This window comes from Anopheles aquasalis, chromosome 2 (genome assembly GCF_943734665.1).
Source record: "Anopheles aquasalis chromosome 2, idAnoAquaMG_Q_19, whole genome shotgun sequence".
Lineage (NCBI taxonomy): Eukaryota > Metazoa > Arthropoda > Insecta > Diptera > Culicidae > Anopheles > Anopheles aquasalis.
In genome coordinates this window covers 40,102,161-40,124,697 of record NC_064877.1, presented here as the reverse complement: position 1 = coordinate 40,124,697, position 22,537 = coordinate 40,102,161, and the positions used below count along the sequence as shown (strand labels likewise).

At 50.4% G+C, this 22,537-nt stretch overlaps 1 protein-coding gene across 1 annotated transcript in view; it reads right to left on the bottom strand.

Moving 5' to 3' along the window:
- The window catches only part of LOC126572578 (autophagy-related protein 16-1), a 236,004-nt gene that overhangs the window by 87,855 nt on the left and 125,612 nt on the right, over positions 1-22,537 (bottom strand). The gene's annotated exons all lie outside the window — the stretch shown is intronic.

Below are 22,537 nucleotides of genomic sequence, written 5' to 3'. Positions count from 1 at the left end.
TGGCGGTGGCTGTGACTGTGGCTGTGGCCACTGCCGCTGCGTGGTTGTTCTAACCTTCGGTACCGTTACCTTCAATTTTCCAATCTCGTCGCGGTGCGTCGCCATCACCGTCGCCGGGCGGCAACGGGATCGAATCAGTTTGGCCGAACAGCGATGGTTTCGAAAAGGAAAACACTGACCGCCCTCTCCTCCTGTTCCATGGCGTTGCTGCAATCTCGGGATCCGCTTGTTTTTTTTTTCTTATTTTTTGTTTGTTGGTCAGAATCACAGCAGGCTGCGTTGCTGCACTCCGGTGCGAGCGCGACGCAACGCTAACGCTTTGTGCGGAGGAAACGCGACGGAAAAAGTTGGACGGAAGACAATTGGTTGTCTCGCTGGAGGTGGTGGAGGATGGTGTTGATGGTGCGTGCGGGGGAGAACATACATTCGGCCCAGTTCGGACAGCCCGCCAGCCAGCCCGCCAGTGAGTCAAGTGTTTGCGCAACTCTTCCGCAACGCAACGCAACACAACGGAACGCAGCCGGTCAGGTGTGTGCGCGCCGCAAAGACGAAGAGAACAATACTCAATTAATTATGACTCCAAAAAGCGAACCCGCTTCCCGTTGCGCATGTTTACCCCCTTTTTTGGCCACACGCACATTCGGACCGGGAACCGGGGCACTCGGGGCCGGCGATCTAATTGCTGTCGAATCTTAATAAGGAGCGAGCGAAGAATGAAGAAAAGGATAGTAATGTATTCTGACGGTGAGCGGTGGAATGGTGGAATGCTCCGGCGTGGCAGCTAACTTCGGATCACTCCACGACACCTCACGGATGCCTTCTAATCAGCAAACCAAAAATCGGCACTCCCCGGTGGCTTCTAACAGAAAGCTTCCTTGCCACCAAGTCAAACCAAGATGGAGGATGCTGCTACGAGCGACAGCAAAGTGCCGACAAATCATAAAACCGAATCATGGGTCCTCGGTCCGGCCTGGCCGCGGTCCGCTAGGTGGAATGCGGTCAGCCATATCGCCGGTCCAGCGAGGCCAGCTTTGTCACGTTTAGCATAAATACCGTGGCAGAAGGGATAAGGGAAGGATCTCGGGTACCCGGAAGAATCGTCGGCAATCGGCTATTTCCTCCTACTGACCCCGTCCCGGCAGCGGCAGAAGACCTTCACGCGTGAGTTGGCAGCGGGCGAGGTCGCGCCAGGGGTCACCTTACCTGTGGGTTAAAAAATCAAACGAGAGCCCGACCGTAAGGTTCAGCGACAGGTGACACACGGAAACCAAAACCCAACGGAGGATGACACGCTTCGTGACCAGTGGATGGCCCCCAAAGGCGGTACGATTTATTCCCTCTCCCTCGATGGCGGCGGTTCCTTTTGGTCCCCCCTAAAGGGTGGGCTTCGGTATTTATTTTTTTTTGTGACACATATTTTTATCATTTTTCTCTGAAAGCTGATCCTTTCAAGAGTATTGTATAAAATTTTTGGATCAATCGAGGAAAAACTGACAAAGATACAGATTTTTGAAAATCCGCGTTTCATACAAGGCTCCATGCAGCCCGCTACTTTGAAGAGCGTTTCCCAAAGCCAACGTTTTCATAGTCGGTGCCCATCGTACCGTAAAAACTACTGGACAGATCGATTTGAAATTTTAAACACATAATCTCTACACTTTTATTATTATTATTAAAATAGATATTATTAAAATTGTTGATACTTTTTTTTAATAATTGTGTAAATCTCGTGTTTTTTGGCAGAATCGCAAAAAGCATCACTCTTTGAACTTCAAAAATCTGTCAAAAATCGAAAAATTGAAATATCAACACAAACTCTCCGGGGCTGCCTAGATTAACTTATAATCTTTCTAACGAATATCAATTTGTATATTTCTGATGACCCGTCATGTCACTACGGTAGGCACCGTAAAAAGTACCTTTGCAACGTCACGCCTACCAAAATTTGGTGCCACGGATTAATTTTGCAATAAATGTTGCTCAAAACAATACCAAAGATTCTTCTAAAGTTGTATTTGAATATGCCATTTACTTGAAAAAATAAAATTGAATGGTTACATCACAAAAATCGTCAAAAACGGGCATTTTGTTTGGCCCGAAAATACCGAAGTCCCCCCGTAAAAAAAAACAAAACAAATACCAACCAAGCACGTGGTCTGTCCGTTTCGTGGTTATCTGGCAAGACAAGTAGATGGTTTGCATGGTTCGTCACACTTTTTGCAATCCAGCGATCCAGGCCCCGGGCCCCGGGAAATGTGAACCAATTAACGTCGTCGCTGTCCCCCGGGGACAACGACTCTCCGTAGTGTGCATTGGCTCCCCCCGAGCGGAGGTTAATGAACGCAATTCCGTGGCTGGAACGGTGCCAAAACGGTGATGTACTGGGGCCCAGCAATTGATCACCACCAAGTCCGGCTGCCGAGCTGGGCTGGCGTTCACGCGTCCGCGAGTTCTCGGCGTGGCCACGCTCTGTTCCTTTATATGGAAGGAATAAATTTTCCTATCGATGCTTCCGACCAGGACCAGGAGGCCACACACCACGCATGGCCAACACTGCACTGCGCGCGGACGCGATATCGCTAACAGCCCACAATCCAAGTTGGCGGATGGCGAGACTCCCAAAAAAAAAAAAACTTCTCGACTAGCCGCGCAAACATTGTATTTCATTCGAAAACAAACGGTACACCTTTGGATAGAATTTGGGGGTGAAGGAATGAATCACACAGCCCCACACGGCCGACGGTCATAAATCGGTGTCGGTGTTTGGCTCGAGGAAAAGTTCTTTCACCAGACCGGACCAGGCCAGACCATGGCCAGGTTGTAACCCCCGTTAGGGCGCACGGTGTGAGTGTATGTGGAAAAACTGGAAACATTCTTGAGGCCAATCAAAGGGAAAAGCAAGCAACACAATCGACACCCCACCGCACCCCACACCACCCCACGGCGCACACATACGCGGACTTATCTAATTTATGAAATTAATGCCAGTTCATCGGGGGGGTAGGTTGTGAGCTTCTCCAGGCGGTGGGGAAAACTCATCGACATTCGACTCGGTTCGAGGGTTCACTCGGGCGTTCAAAAGGCACCCCCATCCCCCGAAAAGGGGTGTTGTGGTGTGTTGGGGAGAAAGAGAAAATAGGAAACAATTAATGCTTTTACTTTTACCCTCGGATCGAAAGAGAGATAAGAGCCAAGCGACCGCCGTCGAGTGTGTTACTCCTTCGGTCATCGGCGAGATCAACGGTTTGCTAATCAATTTATGCTGTGGCCACACATGCGCTGTGGCAATGGACCGGAAGGAGCGGCGGCTCGTTCTGTCCTTCATTTCGTACACGGCTCGAGCTCGAACCCCATAAACAACATGAAAAACATGAAAATTTCCTACCCGAAAAAAAGAACTACCAACCGGAAAGAAAAAGAAAAGAATTGAACACCTTTCCCAAAGGGGGGCGGTGGAATAGGGCGTGAAAGGCTGTACGGGTAGGGGGTGGTAAGGTGAAACTGTAAACAAATGTTTAATCGCACTGGCCATGGCCATTGAGCCGGCGGGCCGGAGGAGGAGGTTGGTTCAAACAAAACGGAACATTAAATCAACGAAAAGACTCCCCCCGTGCGATAGTGATCTCGTTTTCTCATCGCCGATGTTGCTGATCACCCTTTTCCCGGGTGTGTGTCTGTGCGTTGAGGAAAGGTTTTTCCTCGCTGGAGGAAAAGTGAGAAAGTGATCGCTCCGTAAGTGATCGCACGGTGCTTGAGAGCGCGCTCGCTTGATGATCATCATTATGCGCTGCAGTATGGGTACCGGGTACCGGGCGGTGTAGAGTACAGCCTAGCATGGCTTTCGGCCAAGACCATCTCGCCAATTACAGTTCCGTTCTACACACATTGGACAGTGCGCCGGACTGAACACACTGTGGAGAAGTGTTTTTTGTTTGTTTAAAGCGAGCGAGCGATCGAGAGCGCGTTGGTGATGCGGTGGCAGCATAAATATATCGCGCGCAGCCGAAGCATAACATTTTGCTAATCGTTACACTCACGCAACGTAATGGCACAAGCACCACGGTTCGATTTCTTGCGCTTGGTAACTGTTAATTCCTCGGTGACCATCGTGCGGTCGGTTGGATCCCACGCATAACACCCTCGCGTTGTTGCGGCGCTCAGGATGCATGCAGCTCGCCTAAGATGTTCCCGATGCTGATGCTCGTCCTGCGCGTGCGTGCGCTTCAATTAGCCACATTTCATCGCGTGGCCGCCACTGCCACTGCTCTGACTCACCGCACGTCTATCGAAAGTGTTTGGCGTCTAGAACGGTGGCCAGAACGCGCGCGCTGTACGCTCTCCGGGCGTCTTGAGCGTCTTAAGCAAGATTAAAACATGGGACCGCGGTTCGTCCTTGCGTGAGAACGACGCACGCACGCGCCTCCGCCGACGCCGCCAAAAGAGGGAAACGGGATCCGGTGGTCTGCTGTGTAAACCGTAATTAACTACCAATAGAATAGAGGCCGGCCAGCGCTTGAAGCGGATTGCGATTGCGTGATTACATTAGCTGCTGCTGCTGCCGCCACTGCCACGCCGAGGGCTTTTTTTCCAATTTGCACACTTCGTCCATGGGGTTCGTCGCTTATCACACGGTCGCTCGCTTGCTCGCCTGCTCCGTGTGCTGCTCGGTGGTGGCGTAATGCTTTCGGCCATCAACCAGGAGTCCGGCCGGGATTGATCTATTAATTAGAGGCTACTACGCGAGGCGGTGCTACGCCCCAAACTCTGGGCGAATCGCAAAACGATCGGCTTCTGCATCGTGCGAGTGTCGAGCCGTGTGGCCACACAATCCGTCTAATTACTGTTGCTAGCTGGCTAGCTGACTGGCTCCCGTTGCTGCCACATGGCCAGCGACCTTGCCTCGGGGCCTCCCAAAACTGAATTCCGTAAAATTCGTCTCATCTTTTTGCAACTGAAGCAACCGCAGAGCAGTAGCCAGCCACGACGGGCGTCTCTGGCAGTTCGGCAAATGGCGCTCATTAAAAGGTCACTGGACTCGTTCGACCCGGCCGACCGAGTGAGGTTGTTTTTGTGGTGGTACGCGATCTCCCGGACACCCGAGGACTGGCACGCACAACACACCGAAGTTTAAGGCCGTTCACTTTGCATGCACGCGCGTTGAAGGCGCAACTCCGGTCGTCTTGGGAGCATGTTGCGCGATCCGAGCATAAATCAGGTCCATTCCCAACCCCCCCGGGGGGCTCCCAAAAAATACGGCTAGGTCATAGCAACGAAGGTTAAAAGTATTCGCACTCTGGAGTGGCCGAAAAAGAGATTGAATTTCAATGCAAAAATGTAAACTGCTTTCTGTCTGTCAACACGTTAAACGGCAGGCGACTGTGGCGGCTGACATGAAACGCCATGAAGCAGCATTGAGAGTCGTCATCGCAATGGCGGTCCGTTCGTATGGTGATTACGATTCGCCGCAGGTTGACAGTTGACTCACCTGGAAGGAAAAAGAGAAGAAGCGAAAGAAAGTGTTGAATTAATTATCTCTGGAGTCTGTTCTGATTAGTCGGTTTCGCTGTGCGATTTCAAGAAGCATAAACATGTTGATGATTTTGCTTGTGGAATTCGTATCATTTTGAGTATTTTTTTTATCTATCCAGCACATGGAGGGGATATGTAGCGTTTGTTAGAGCATCGTACTCCATTGTACTACCAAACTTCTAGCACAAACTACTCTTTTCCGATAGAAGTTTGATAAAAATTATCTTTTGCTTTCAAATCGCAAATAAAGTATTTTGTCACAAACAAAAATCAAGTGATTTATATACTTAAGAACACAGAAGATAATAGAGATAAAAAATCATTGCAATTATTGCATGGATAGCAAGAGTAGAATGTCAACCATAATAGTAAATCAATCACTGACAGCTATGGGAACAAGAGAAACTAGCAATAATCCTTTTTTTTAGCAATAATTCTTGCAGAGGGTAAAAATACCTTACTATACATTTGTCAAGAACAGAAAATGAATGTAATTTAACATAAAATGGAAGCTTTTTGGTCTAAACTGCAAGCAATCTTTTTGAAAAAATGAACTCAAGTGAAAATAACGATTTAACGACGTTCTTTCGTAAAAAAATGACGATAAATAAAGAATATGCAAAGATTATCTTATGATATGCAACTGGAACCATTTTAATCATTGGTTTGCCACTTATGAAATGCAAAAGACAAAATTGCACCTTTCGAATCTGTGTCAACACAATATTTTGTTTTTGTTTTGTGTTAATCATCTTTAACTCCATAGCATTACAGTGTTCATGCAAATTCAATCATCCCCTATCATAAGAGCATACTTATCGCAGGCAAAACAGAACAAATGTTGACCCGAAAATACGTAATCATTGGCAATAATCACATTCATTACCTGAAATTGATATCCTCTTTTCTTCTTCTTGTTCTCGTTCATAAAAACCCAAATTTGCAGCTCGAATCCTCGGAACTGGAGTCCCGAATTACAATACCCAAACGCAATGCTAATTGTGACCTTTGCACCGAGAACGCAACGACGAGCTCTGAACCAATTTCCCCGCTCGTTTGCCCAACCGAGTGAGTCACTTCGCTGGATAATGAATTTTAATGAATCCATGAAACGGGAACTGGATTTCCGAAACGCCGTGGGAGCAGAATATTTATCGATGGGCTTGGCGCTTGCATTCCACTGAGCATCTGAGAACCAACCTGTGCATCATCATCGTCATCGTCATCAGTCGAATGGAGATAACATTCGATAATGAGCGGGTCTCCGTCCTCTTTCGATGGATGAAGGGATTTCCTTCGATTTGGGATTGATTCCGTTCCAGCAGCTGGAAGTGGCCGCTCGCCTGAAAGGTGCATCCAACGCTGTCAACGAGCATCGAACATCAATCAAGCTGATCGTCCTCTCGTGATATGTAAACACTGCTTCTGGATCACAAAACCAAATGATCCTCACAGCAACCTCTCGGTCACTGGGAATTGGGCTCTCTCGAGAGGAGATCGCCCCAGGCGGGCCAAGGTGGTCTATATTAATTTTATGTCGTTTAATTATGATGAACAACAACATGGCCAGGAGCCTCTCCCCTTTTCTCTCCCTTCTGGTCTGGACATGACAATGATCGTGAAAAGTCATTCACGACGATGATCACTATCGAACACTGCACGTCTGAGCAGCTCAAGAAGCTTAGTTCTGTTGCTGCCGCTGCTGCTCGTTGTGCAATGTGCAATCACTCACACGCGCCCGTAACACGTGGTGGCCAGGGACCGGCACCATTGTACCGTTGTGGACTTCCGCGAGCGATCATAAAAACTTACTATCAAGAACACACCAGAACACATGGTTGGAATGACGGGCGAGTTGTTGAGAGTTTCGGAATAAATTTAGTTGTAAAAATTAATTTTACGGTACCGGGAGTACTTCTTCCCCCCCCCCCCCCCTTGGGCGCCCCAAGGCAGAGCGGGGCTTGTTTGTTCAATGGCAGGCAACGGTACAACGGAACAAAGAAAGTGGCGCCCGGTGAAAAGGCGCCGGTGGCCCCGAGCTGGGTTCTACTAAGCGGGTTCTCCGGTCATTTATAGCCCTAGTGCTAGCGAGCGCCAGGTTAGAATGGAGGAGCAGAGAATGGAAAGCGTAAAGGAGGTTCAAATTTCCCGTAGGGGTTTGGTAATGGGTGTATTCGAAAGGAATAACTTTTTGGATCCACCTCCCTCGGACGTGGATCGCCTTCGCCTTTGCCAGAACAGGGTTCGCTGGCACTGGCCACCCTCTGCGGTGACTGCGAAAGATCGCGACGATGCCTGGAAGCACTAGCATCCCTCGCTCTTCTCCCCTAACGTCGCCTCTCGACTCGACTCGACCACCTCGAATGATGCCATGGAAGATTCCTGGGTGTCGCGGATCACCGCTGTACCGATCGATCGGTCGGTGGTCGTAGGGCAGAACAAGAATAAGTTTATTCTAAACTTGCTGCATCCCTCGGGGCGGGAGAGCGGGCTGACCCGCAGAACCGCAAACAGGCAGCGATCCACCAACCGCCAAACTCGTCCGCCCGTTCGTTCAGTCCGTTTTGTGCTGATCGCGTGATTTGAGGGTGGATATGGTTGAAGTTATTTACATAACACGATCATAAATTCATTTATTTATCACGTGCACACACACAGAGACGTGCGCACCGAGTGCATCCATTATGCTCGATCATCAGATGCTCTACGAGCAGCGATTGCAGTTTCCAATAGCGAACGAACGATCGCATTCGCGATCAAGTCTGCATGTGCGAATGAGAGGTGCGGCGACGTGTGTGTCTGTTTGGAATTTCTGGATAATAGAATTCATGCTTTAACGCCACGCCTTCACGACAGCCGGACTCCCGGAAGTGACGGAACCACATCCTCACGTCGCATCTAACGGTTTTGTGTTGTCCGGTGAGGATCGGATACTGACGCGAATCCGGTCAGTTCCAATGCATTGCCAGCAAACAACAAGGGATCTGCCAGGGTACGGCTGGCTCAGCAGCAACATCGCCACGATCGACGGTTGATGCTCGAGACGTCGTCGTCGGCATGGGGCGTCTCCGGATGTCGCTCGCTGCCGGGCACCAAACCAAACCAACCAACCCCTAGTCACCCCACGTTCCAATAGGGGGCGGGGGGGGGGGAGGTGTGGGAGTAATGGTGTGTTAAGGCGTCGTGATACCGTCGCGCCGTGTAGCCGCAAAATGCCGATTTTTTCCTGCCACATCATAAATCACGGCTCCGGTCCCCAGCGAGCCAAGCGATCGTCTGCGGTGCACACGAACCAAGCGTGGAGAGGGGGTTGGGGGTGGTCCTATCGCTGGCAGCCATTCACCCAGTCGCCATTCGGCCCCAAATCAAATATCGATTTCAAAGCCACCAAACCAAATGCGAACCAGCTCGATGTGCCCCGGCAGCTCAGGGCAAGTCTGGTCCAATGGCGGCGCCATCGACGATGCTCCGCCCGTCCACCATCGCTGCCTGCCGCTGCCACGGCCGAACGCGATGAAATCGAAACTAGCGAAACCGTTGCCGTACAGCGATAGACGCCATCACCATCATCATCATCAGCTAACAACGATGATGTGGTCCCCGTGCCCGATGACAATACACTTCCAGAGGGTTCGTCGTTGTTGTTGCGTTGCCTCGAACGAAGCCAGTGCGTCGGTCAGCGAGATCGAGGGAGAGATCGATAGTATCGCTCAAGCGCACACGCTTATCGCTAACCGCGGTCTCGTGATCTCGTAAATCATCCGGCTAGATGGCTCACCAGCGGCGGCGACCAGTGGCCACCGCCGCGATGTAAGTCTTATGAGACGAGATATCGAGGTAAAGGGCAGCCACTAAACAGACACACGGTGGACAGACAGAAGCTTCCAAATTGGAACCCATTTCCCCGGTGCGCGCGCTTTGCGTTTGTTTCTCGTTGTTATGCTCCGGTACCGGGCCTACGATCGATCTAGACCACAAGATAACCGCGGTCCGATCGACCAAACCTAGGAGCCTAGGAGAGAGGGAGGGAGAGCGCGAGATCGGTGTGGTATCCGTGGTATGTGGAGCTTTCCATGTCCTTTGGAGGGCGGTGAGCGAGTGCACACCGTCTGGCCTGGCGGATGATTATGGTGATTCCCGGCTCAAGAAACAATTCTTTCATTTAATTCTGATTGGCCGTAATTATACTGTTTTGCAGGATGATCGCGAGGACGCGCAGCGGGGAAAAAAAACACCGGCGAAAAACAAACAGAGGGTGAGAGGGTCCCAATTTAGGGGATTTTTCTTATCAGAAGCTTGAATTTCTTTTCACTGATCGCAGTAGAGTGTTGCCCAGTGGACGTTAAGGTGCATGATAGCCATTTTTATTGAAGAACAGGTACAAAAACGAGGTTGAATTAAAGTTAGTATCGTGGTCGAGAGGATGATGAAAGAAACTTTTTTTTGCACTCAAAGTTGCTCTCATCCAGCTCGGTTAGAAATTCATTGCGAAGAACTATAAAAAAACACATGTGTTTGACAATCACATATCAAATTTGCAATCGTGGTCGTGCATTTGAAATCACAGTTTCACAACTCGCCAAATGATACCGAAAAAAAGTTTCTTTACTATGAAAGTTGCTATCGTGTAAGTACTTGCAGCCGATAAAGAGACCTAGACCAGCGTAATAGACTCTTTATGATCGCGTCGCGATCCACGCGCATGTGTCTGTGTGCTCTAGAACAGACTTTCATTATTGCGAAGCCCCGTTATAAAGGGAAAAATATGCTCGCCAGCAGAAATCATGCGATGCGCCCAAAGATAAGCGAGGCGCATAAGGAACGCAACTACAACATCAAAGAGGGGGGGGGGGAGAGAGCGAGCGAGCAATACTTGCACATCGGGCAACCAGAGACCCGGACTTCGACCATGGCCAAATGATTCGTTTGTTTCTTGTGCTGTGCGCGTACGTCTCATTCGCTCCGTTCGCCTAGTGATCGCGATGCGCAAGCCGACAGCGCATTCTGAAACGGAAACGATCATGCAGCAGTTTTATTTGATGATCCGCAGAACCCGGACTTCCCCGTTTGGAGGCTGACGGATCGCGTACGACGAAGACGAAGGCGTCTGTTTCAAGTCGAGAGCAGAGTGTCTTGAGCATGTACCAATTCATTGATCATCGATCGACATTGTGTACGTGCGTGCCGGCATGTGTGTGCGCAGAGGTCGTGATCTGCAAGATGTTGCAAGTAAGCGCGATTGAAATCATCCTCCAAACAGAACATCCAACCAACCCAAAGCGATATAGGGTGGTGGGGAGGGGGAAAGGGGTGCGCTTTCAGCGGGGGGTAATCATCCCCCCCCCCCCCCTTTTCGGTGTCATCCCCGCGAGCGAGCACAAACCGATCGATCATATCAAATTAACCTCCGAACGACGATGTCCAGAGGATGTGTGTCCGGGATGGTTCGGTCACGATGCATTATGAATCTGTTGCCACATCAACCCTGCCTTTGGATTGGCTGGCACTAAGAGTGCAAGGCCGCGAGAATGCATCCAGCGTTCGATGGCCATGGACAAGAGGTAACTAACTTTTTAACTTCGCCGGGGATTGTCGCGAGGCGATACGATTCGCGCCTACGGTTTTTTTCCGGAATGGGGGGGAAGATTTTTATGCAAACCACGGTGATTATCCCCTTCGTGTGGCGTCGCTAAGCAACGGCCTGGCCTGGCTTGGCATTTGTCATCCGAAATCGATTTTCATGATTATGCTGCGGCTCCGGCTGCTGCTGGAGAGCGCGGGCGCGCATCGTTGCTAACGGTAATTTCGTATCGACCCAGTGGCCCCCGCGCGAAAGACAGTGACACACGGAACGGGAATGTGCGAAGCGAAGCCAAGAGGGATTGACACGCTGTCTGTCAGGCTCATCGATCGGTCGGTCGGTCGCTAATTGTTATTTCCGCAGTAGATCTCGTCCGAGCGGAGGTGGACAATCCTCCATTCTTCAAATATGTGTTAATGCAGCATGCAGCAGCGTCCCACAATCGTAGCATAGTGGAACACATCCGATCGGTTCGAAAAGCAGAGTGGCAGCGCGAGAGAGAGGATTCGAGACGGCGTTCGATTTCGGAATTCGGTCATTCGGGTGGGCGGACGAATCCCGGCACACGCCTTCGGTTGACTTTCGCTATGAACGCATTTCCGTTTAGCCGGAAGCGAGAGAGAGAGAGAGAGAGCGGGGGTGCGAGATCGTACGGGAATTCGACGTAGACCAAGCCTTAAACGGTAAAATGACAAACGATTAACGTCGTTCACGTGCATTACACGGTCCGGGGACGGACAGGGAAGGTGATCAACCGGACGGACGTTCATCCGGAAACGGCACAGAACACAGAACGTAGAACGCTCAAATCGATGCTCTGGCCTGGCGCTGACATAACAGCAGACAAGCAACTATTGGCCTGTTGGTTTGTGAGTTAACAGTTAACTTGGATCTTGGTTCTTGGACGCTCCGTGATCTGCTTCCCTCGAATCAGGTAAATCGAAAACGGCGGCAAAATGGACAACGTGTTCTTGAGGCTGCCACCATCAGGAAATCAACCATCAGTGGCCACACAGTGGCCAAAAGGCATGGCAAACATGTTCTCGTTCAGAACCACAGACACGCCAGGACACGGCGCGGCGGGCGGGAGGAGCATACCGCCGTGGCGCACCATCATCAAAGCGCCGCTCGCTGCTGCCGTGAAGCGTGAATTTCGAAGAAGTCGGTGTCGGAGTCCGAAGCGGAAAGGTTGGGAACGGGAGGCAGACGGGAGCTGGGGAGCTGGGTGTGAAAAACAAATCAGCTGGAAAATTATACATCATCAAGCGAGAGCGTGATGCTGATGATGATGATCGGTGTCGGTGTGCCATCGGACTGCTGGTTGTTGTTGTTTTTTTTTCTCTCTCTCTGTTCTTTATTTTGTGAACTGTGGCGACGGCACACCGTTTACCCTGGCTAGACACACTAATGAAAACACTCAAAGGTACACACACATAAATTCATCGATCAGCCCGCAGAGTAGTTGAGCCGACGGTTGAGCGAGCGCGCAAAAAACGAGGAGAAATGAGAAGATCAAGAACGGCTTAGAACGGTGGCGGCGGCGGCGGCGGTGACCGCTGCATGGCCGCAGCTCTGGCCGCTTTACTGGAAGGTTTTTCCATTTCCTTCCTTCTGAAATCCAACGCCACGAAACGCAACGCTACACAACGAGTAACAATAGTCCGTGGCGAATGGTTTAATTAAACACGTTCGCAGCTCGCAGTGGCATGGATGCTTTGAGGGGGAAGCGAGAGCTGGTGCAATATGCGGTAGGTAATGGATCGTTCATTCTTTTCCCCGAAGAGAGAAGGGAAACCGGGAAGAATTTCGGCCGATCGATCGATCAATCGTGCGGTTTGTCGCTTGCGCGCACACCCAACTCTCCCGAGCGTACGCTAGAACGGTGAAATGGTGGTGCTTCGGGAGTAATGTTTCATTTTTCAAGCCCCCGGAAAACGCAAGCCAAGGCCTGCCCGGATGCCACACCTTGGCGGGACTTGCCGATCGGGGCGCAGTGGGACCCCTGGAGGGCCTGGAGTGGCCTGGAAACAGGATTTTATCAATCCAATATTGGAATTCAATCCAAAAGTAACTGTCCTCGACTTCATGCATGATGTGATGCGCTGAATGTAGGGGACTGTGTACTGTCGGCATGACAAGTGGCCTTGAGTCGGTTCCGTTTCTTGGTTGATAACCGTCGCTCAGAAGTCTTGACATCGAACGAGCACAGCCAGCACGACCGTCCTCTCCATGGCAACCACCGCATGGAGGAGGGCCTGATTTAAAATGTTGTCCAAAAATTGAAAAAAGATTAAATGCAATGAAAAATTAAAAATCCAAAAAAGACCATAAACACCACGAAGCACGTGATTTTGGCAATAAATTGCTAATTTATGAGACTAGTAAGCCTAGCTCGTCAAAAACTCAGTGAGCATTGGAAAGAAGTCTTTAGAACATAAACATATTTTCCTCCAGGTGGCCGTTTGTCAATTTAGGAATAATTTTGTGGAACATTCTTCTTCAAAAATCTGCGCAGTCCACTGCTTCTGGCAGATCATGTAACAATGTTCGGAAAATTGGGTGGCAAATGAGTAAACAAATTAGGAAGACGATTTTTCCGCTTAGAGAAGAGGAGAGGTACAGATGCTACTGCACTCATTGCCCTCGAAGTTGAACTTTATCGTCGATTTTTGATTCAGAGGTTTTCGAATTGCTACCGTTACCTTTAGAAGTTATGCTAACGAAAACGACAGAACATTACGTGAGTGTTTTCGTAAAGCAAAGCAACTGAAATCTTGCAGATATTTGTAGCTCATCAATTTCTAATAGGGAATCACAAATGAATGTTGCGAGACCAATGCTTGGACAAACATACGAGTGCAAGCTGACTCAAAGCAATAAGGTAAAGCCAAAGTACAGCTACATAAACTACTATACCATAGAAATCCCTTTTGGTAATGTCGCATTTGTGCCTCTTTTTTTGAGATAGGCAGCATTCGCTTGAAACTAAAACACATTTTCAGTAACATTTAATCGAATAACAGACCAGATTTCAAGGCAACTCTGACTTTTTGGGCGACTTTTCGCCGATAAAGTACTCCTTCTCTGTGCACCGGATCGACTGGCGATGCTTGGCAAGGCCTTCTATGCACTGTTGGTGCGGTAATTCGTGGCTGAAAGGTACCGATTAGACCGTAGACGATCGCAGTCGACTCACTGCCTTCCCACAGGATGTCGGAGCGAGATCGAGAACGAGTGACCAAGAGACCCTCACCGAGGGGCCATCGAGAATCGCGTTGCGTTTATTAATTTTTCCCAATGTTTAATTCATGCTTCCGCAACATGCTCGCCCGTTGGCGCATAAAATTCCACCGCGAATGAAGCGACACACAGACTCTGTGCGCGCACATTCCGCCAGCTGCTGCCACCACCAGGTGACGCCGGTGATGATGATGATGATGATGACGGAATGTTACGGGGCCTGATGGTCAATGTCCAAACTTTGAAGTCTCCCGGCCACGTCCCCGCCGCTTAACCTTGCCGTTGCCGTTGGGGTGCCAGGTCGCGGGCCCAGGAATGACAGCTATTAAGCTAACTGTTTTTGGCGAGCGAATTTCCAACTTCCATCGCCGGGCATTCTTCTTCTTCCTCATCTCCACTTCCAGCACTTTATTCTCGGCAATTCATTTCTCGTTCCTTTTTGGCAGTCGCGATGGTGGCGGGGAATGAGGGCGCCGGATTGCTCGCCGAGGTGCTGCCGAGGTGCCATGCCGTTTCCGCGCGGCACAACCACCAGATCAAGAAAGATCGCAACGGTAGAGGAAGCGACAAACGGGGATTTAGCGGACTGCGGTCTCTCGTGATCCCTCTCTCTCTCTCTCTCTCTCTCTCTCTCTATCTGTCGGCCACGCAGTGCAGCAACGTTGGCATGCCCGGGGTAAGGTTGGTGTAGGTGTTACTAATGCATCCGCCATCCCGGATGGCCAATGTCCGCCAGCAAGTGAATCACACCGAAAAAACACGGAGCCCCAAGCATCGCCATCCAGGCAGGAAATGAGGGAGGTTTTTGGGTTCCGCGTTGTGCAGCAGCAGGAGGACTGATGGGTGGAAGAGCTCTGGAGGGTGGTGGTGGTGAAGGGGAAATAAATTTAAAACCCGCGCATCTAAAAACAAATTCCCCATTTCTGACCAGACGAGCGCGCGATGAAGTTCCCGTTCCCGATCAGCACCGCCACCATCAGGAAATGTGGGCGACCACCGGAAGCAAGAGAGCAGAGGTACGGGAAAAAGCGGCGAGGGGGGGGGGGAGGGGACACTATTCGTTGAGGGAGGCTGCCATAAAAGTGTTATGTTGCCCGGTTGCCCGGTTAGTGCATAAAACGCGTCGCGTTGTGCGTTGAAAGCCGATTATGTACTACATGGGGGGCTGAAGGGGGTCATAACTTAGCCTCTGAGCCCAACATGAGCATACAATGTCAGCGTTCTGGGCATCAGCAGCAGCAGCAGCAGCAGCTTTACAACTTTATGGGTCGCTTGGGGATTTGGATTTTAGTGTCGCGCGCTCGCGCCGGCGATGATGGCGTTAATTTGTGAAATTTTGAATTTATATAAATCTTCCTTTTTAATGATCGTGCGTGCGTGTGTGTGCGAAACTCCCATGATCCCATGGGAATTCCCCCCCCGGTGGGTAGTGGTCATAATACGCATTATCTGCGATTCTATTCTTGTTGCCCAGAGACAGAGAGAGCGAGTGAGAGAGCGATGCTGAAGGTGTTGCCGCTAGTGATGTTCAACATAATGGCTACAAACAGTCATCTCGCGCGCCCAAAAAGATCCAAATGAATCTATTTAGATAAATGAAGAAATTCAAAGTCCAATACAGGGTAACCGACATTGTGAGCTACTCTAGTCCATCAAATAGTGAATAGATCGTGCTTTTGATGGCGGCAACCTCCTTGTACGAACATTCCAAACTGTCACTCGTGGCGGCAATCGAAGTAACCACAGCAGCCCGTTGCTCGAGGCAATGGAAATGTCAACGGCGAGGTAGAACACGCCGGGGGACGGACGATGGGCGAGCCTGACACTGACCTAGTGTGGCACAGACCACGACAGACCACTGCTGAGACCTAGGACCATGACCATCCCCTCAAAACACCGTATTTGATCCGCACGATCAGCCAACTTCGGCGTCTCCTAAATGTGCTATCGTGTTTAATTAATCAGCGGAATCGTAACAATTGAATGGGCGGAACGGTCCCTGCTGCGCGCTGTTTGTTCCCGGTTGCGATCACTTCCTCCAACTCCTTTTACCATCCTTTTCACCTATTCTACTCGCCAAACGACGGACTCGGCACGTGGTGGCACTCGAAGTGGTCAGGTCAACAACTGCCGCCACCGCCGCCGCCATGGCCGCCACCGCATGCAAATGCTGCTCCTCTCGCGCCGGTTTGCAGAATGCAGATGCTTTCTTCCGCCACATCGCGTCGCATTTCCGCGCTAGGAATGTTCTTATGTTGCACACCCCTTCCCCCACGGCAGACACGCACCTCCCGCTAGTATTCCTGTTTGATTCTTTTATTTCCTACGGCAACGAGCATCTTGTGCGCGCACTCCGAACTAGTGGAGTGTTAGGAAGCGACCAAGTGGCCGAAGTGTACCTCCCAGCTCCCACCCCTACCCCCTGGATCCCCTTGAACGACTACGACGAGTGCTGAAGGCAGATGAATCGCCCGTGATAAGCATAAATAGAGGCAATTGAAATAGTTTTGCCATGTTTCGCCCGGGTCTCGCTCTCTCTCTCTCTCTCTCTCTCTCTCTCTCTCTCTCTCTCTCTCTCTCCAAACTACCCGAGAGGCGATTATGCTGCACCAAGCGGGCGCGTGTGTGCTGGGCGAGTTCTAGAATGGCCATCCCCTCCCGGTTAGGGGGTTCCAGAATACCACTAGACACTATACAGTCCCCTGTCGTCGTCGTCGTCGTTGCGAGCGTGGTGCAGGAGTGACTGGCGAACAAAGCACACTAACTACCTCCGTGGTCCGTGTGTGACAGGAAGTGGAAGTTCCACCCGCATTTCCCCCCCCCCGGGGCCAGCAAACACCAGAAGCAGAGGTGGTCTTGCGGATGGCAGTTGCTCGGTGCCCGGTGTCGGAGTTACTCATTGTCCTGCTCCAGGATGCTGCTAGAACTCCCGGACACTCCACTCCAGGAACGAGTTTCCGCGAGAGAAAGAACGAATGAACGAATGCCCATAACGGAGTTCGTCCGGGGGGGGGGGGGGGGGGGGCGAGGTGCGTGACACCCGCACCCGTCGAGTGTGGCCGGCGAGATGGTGCCGGCGTGAATAATGGAGCAAATGGTTAGGCAAACGGTGTGCGGAATATTAATTTTCAATTAAGATTGTTCTCCACCGGCTACCGGCGACCACCGCGCTCCGTCCTCCTTCCCGGGAGGGGATTCCAATAATGGGAAGCAGGAAGGAATTTGTTGGGCGCGTGTGGCCTTAGCACGTCCCCTTTCCGTGGGGACTCTCGCTAGAGCAACATGGAGCATACGATGGGGGAGGCATAGCATATATCGGGCAGACGGTGAGCGAGCGAGCGAGCAACGGGAATTAACGGCTTGGCCGTTGTCGATCGACCTTTCGCCTTATCTGTCGCCTTGTTGCTGTCACGCGTGTCGCGAAGCTCGGAAGTACCTGGAGCAAACGCATCGTTCTACTGTTTCTGGAGTGTGTGTTCTTGAGTTTGAGAGGCTCGAAATTGAACCATTGTACCTACGAAACAAAACACAAGGAGTAAATGTGTCGATAAAGAACATTTCTGGTGGATTAATTTGATTTGATTTAAAAAAGGGCAATTAAATGATGCTTGAAGGATACTATTCAAAGTCGAATTTTTCAACCGATTATTTCTGGAGATGAAAAATAAATTTAATTTGAGAATGTTTTACGAAAAGAAAATCATGGATTAGTCCGGGAAAAATGAATGCAAAACAAGATCAAGCATAAAAGCAACGCTGGGTGTCTGATGAAACAAGAACAGCAAGAAGTATCACCAATCCCTAAACCATGGTCAAACTCTTAAAACAGAGCCCTGTTGGAGATAAATGAACAATTTCACCCGTGCACCTTGTCCGAAAAACGGAAAAACTGGGACAACAAGACAACTTTTGACAACATAATAATGCATCAACATACACAGAAAAACAGGTTCAAGATTCAATCTAATCACTTGATTGGAAGCTGCTCCCTCCCTTTCTATCGACCAGACTTAACACCAGCCTATTATGATTGGTTTTCATCCATCGGACACGCATTTGTTGAGTAGAACTTTGATTCGTACGAGGAAGTTGTACCTACTAATTTGGTTCAATAAAAGAACAATTTAAAGCGTACGGTATCGACAAACGTCTTGAAAGATGGGGAAGAATACGAAACTATCGATGGATAGTACTTTGAATAAAATTGTGTTTACTTTCGCAGCACAAAAAAGACATGTTTTTCTTTCACAAAAAGACGCGCATTCCATACCAGTACACTTGACAGAAGCGGGAAAAGATACCAAAACATGATCTAACCCGCACTGAAGAGGATGATAGAAGAACGAAGAGAGGGAGAATCCCGGTTAGGTCATCTTTTCGGAAATATCATCCACAAAAAGGTCGTTGACATCGTCGATTCAGATTGAAATTTTGCATGCATTATTCATCTGGCAACTAGTCTCACCGGTGCTGATGCTATCGTTGATTGATGACCCCTTAAGAAAGGGGTCCCCTCACTTTGCATAACGTTAACCAAGAAGAGGGTCACCCCAGCACCCGAAATTGAGTCATCGTTACTTTGGAAAGTGGACAGCGTCAGGCACACGCAGTTTGAGCACAGTTTGAGATCGAAAGCAATCCCGGGGAAGGATCGCACGCACCTCATTCAACAAAGCGCAGACGCAGAAGCTGGCCGTTCGCACCTCTGCCACTCGTGATCCCGAGCCTGCTGAGTGAATTACTGTGCGATCCGGACAAGAACATGTGCTCGAGAGGGAGGGGGGGACACCTAGATGACGACGCACTATCTTTCTGGTGGTGGTACCGCACCGAATCGCGCCGAGTTGTTGTGTTTGATGCTCTGCTCTGTGTCTGTTTACCTTATTCGCGAGCATATCGCATGGAAGTGTGGAAACTGTCGCTTGTCTGGCGGCATCTTGTCTGCACTTGACCCCTTCACTGCACATACACGCTCGTGCGCGGCCACAGAGCACAACAAACCGACCGCAATTCGTGATTTCTTTCTCTTGCTCAATGCTCGTGGCAGGGCATGTCAGAGGCGTCACGGCGCGCTCTAAACGCCCGTGGCTAATTTAACGCGACATCACTTCCTTGCGGTGAAGGGTGACCAGACGGGCGGGTTGTTATGGAATTTGAAGCATTCCCAACCGATGGGCGCCCCCTTTCTTTATAGCCTTAGGGTGCGGGCGCACGGCCCTTTGGGTTCCATAAAGCGCGCATAACGTTCGGCCATAGGTTAACTGTGACCTCACCTTCGCCATCCCCCCCCCCCCCCCCCCTCAACTCCTTAGTATAACGGCCGGTAACGAGTGTCAGTGATTCGATTTATCATTTTTCGTGCGTGACCCGATTTTCCTTCCCCTTTCTGGTTGAGGTCTGGAGCCCTAAAGGGAAAGGCGCACCGACGACTGGCGTTCGGATCGTACTACACAAATCGATCATTTTTATCCTCATCGAGCGAAGGTGCGATACCAGCTCTTTCAGTGGACAATGCAAACGAATTTGTCTCCGGTACTGCACCTTGAAGGGAAGGGAAGGGTGGTTGACGGCAGTAATAACAGTTAAATTGATTTTTTTCTAACGCCAACCAGGGGACTGGTGGCGATGGTGAAGAAGGTGAGGCCCTTTATCCCTTTCATTGACGCGATCGACGTGATCGAAGAAAGTTGGAGAGCTTCAAGCGCGTCGGGCGTCCAAAAACCCTCCCCATCAGTCATCACCTCCCGGAGGACGCGTCGATGTCGGTTGGTTTTTGACCCACCCGCCTCCATGCTCCAACGCTCCACAATAACTTTTCTTTCGTCGATCACTTCTTTTTAAAAAAAAAACAAGAACCGGCTTCTTCGGCCCCAGCGTTCGTTACGGTTGTCCGGACCCTTTCTGGCGCGCTTTCCTTCGGGTGCTGAACTGTGACTGGGACTGGAACGTAACCATCACTCACTTCGGGCTGGGCTGACCGAACCGAAGACTTTTTTTTCGCCTGAAAAGGAAGCTTGTAACAATAAAGATGATGAATTTTCGGACCAGCGCCGTCCACCTTATCGGCCGTGTTTAATCAACAGCCGCCGGTCTCTTTCTCTTTCTGTGGTCTATGCCCTTACGTTCATTCCAGTGCCGGTGAGATCAGGTCAGTGACAAAAGGAAAACAAAAAAAAAAAAAGAAAAAGGACGGAAAATGGGCCCATGCACAGCTCTTACATCGATCATTCGTAACGAGGGGGGGGGGGGGCGGGGGGAGGCCACAAAACATGGTTGGCTCCATGTCATGGATGATCCAGTTTCCTCCTGAAAAAAGATGCCGCACTTCAAGTGAGTGGAGTGCGCAGATGCAGTTGCATTCGGTCAGCATTCAGTGTCAGTGTCAACAAAAAAAAATAAATAAAACGGTACCGAATGCCACATTTCCTTTGCCTTTGCTGACCAACAACGATGACAAAGATGTTGTGATCGCGCGTCGCCGATTATCGTTGCCGTCTCTTTAGCAGCAGCAACTGGAGGAGGACCACACGGAATCCAACCGAAAATCCTTCTCCATTTTCTCCACTTTTTCACTTGCCGTCTTCTTCATCTACATAATGCACCGGACCGGCGACCAGGGACCGGCGATGGTTGGCCATTCTGTGTGCCACGGAGTGTGCGCGGGCGCGCGAGCGCACTCGCGATTGCAATCGCGATCGACGGCGACACGTCGCAGTTGGCTCTGCGTCGCGCACATGATTCAGAGCATGCGCCGTCGCTGCATCAGGCACCAGGCACCAGGCACCAGGTACCAGGCCGCCATTTCTCTGTCCGTATGCCACACTCCAGCTCCAGTTTTACGTGATCCCTGTGCGAGTGGGTTTTTGTCCCCAAAAAGTCCGTGGCATACGGAAGCAGCGCGCACATTCGAGAGCTCAATCAGTCACGGCCGCAGCTCACCGCGGGGGGTTGGGGAGGGTTACTGTCGCACACCACACGTCCGTGGCGCGCCAATCGTGCCCGACGACGACGTGTGTCGCCGCCATGATGGCCAGATCAGCCAGGTTAACGGCCCGGGCGGGGGTGTTTTTATTGTGCGCCAATCTATTGCACTCACGGTGTGCGAACGCGCGTGCCACGGGAAAAGTGGCATTGCATTTTGCTGATGATTTATTGACAGAGTGCGGTGCGTCCGCCGCTTGATTGCTCCCACCACGCTGCGCCAATCACGACGATCGTACGATCGTATGTAGAGCAGAAGGAGCCGCATGAAAAGTGCAGTTCGCGCAGCGTGATGTTTTTGCGAAATCGCGAATGTGGTTCGTGGTTTTGTTGTCGTAGCAACCCCACGGGGTTTACCGTTAGCTGACAGGACGCGCAGGCTGGCGTTGCAGCGTGCCCACTCGGTTGGCCCTTTTTCGGGGACTGGCGGAGGATTCACTGTAGGAATGAAAAAAGGGCTCATTTCGAATGCTCCGGGTGCGCGCGTTTTTGAGGAGTGAGTTCACGTTTGTTTGCGTTAGAACACAAGAACCATCAGCATGTGGACAAGGCATGTTGAGAATGTTGATTTTGAAATGATCGGGCGGTACTTGTACGAACACGGGCACGGCCACGGAAGTGCTACCGGCTTAGGTAAACATCCGTTCACATGCGTTGAACCGATGGAGCAGCACCTGCCAGCCAGCACATTCTTATGGCCAGGTGCAGGGAGAACATTCTTCGGTCCTTCTGGCAGATCAAGCCCTCAAGCATGCACGACGCCCAAAAATAGTCCCCTTTTTCAGTGTTTGTAGTGTGTTGGAGTTCAATAGTGTGTAGGTTGGCCACCAATCTCCATTCTAACAAATTCATTAGGGTGCATGGCCACGAAAGCAACTTGCAGTTAAGAACTGTCAAAAAAAGAATGAAATAAAATTGCTGGAGTGGCTGAGCACGGATAGGACAAAAGAAACTTTCTTTCAGACCTATGTTATTCTTTTTCTGCCCCCAAATTCGCTGTAAACAAGTAATATAATTCCTCGGCCCGATTATAAGACTTTTATACGCCCTTATAATATTCTTACATGATCGAAACTCGACTAAATGGTTTTCATACGGCCTCATTTATTTCTTTTGGTGCTGTTACGACAAATTGTTTGGAAAGGAGGGAATTATTCTATTTTAAATTGATTAAAATTGTTGTTCAATTCGCTATTGGGGAGTCAG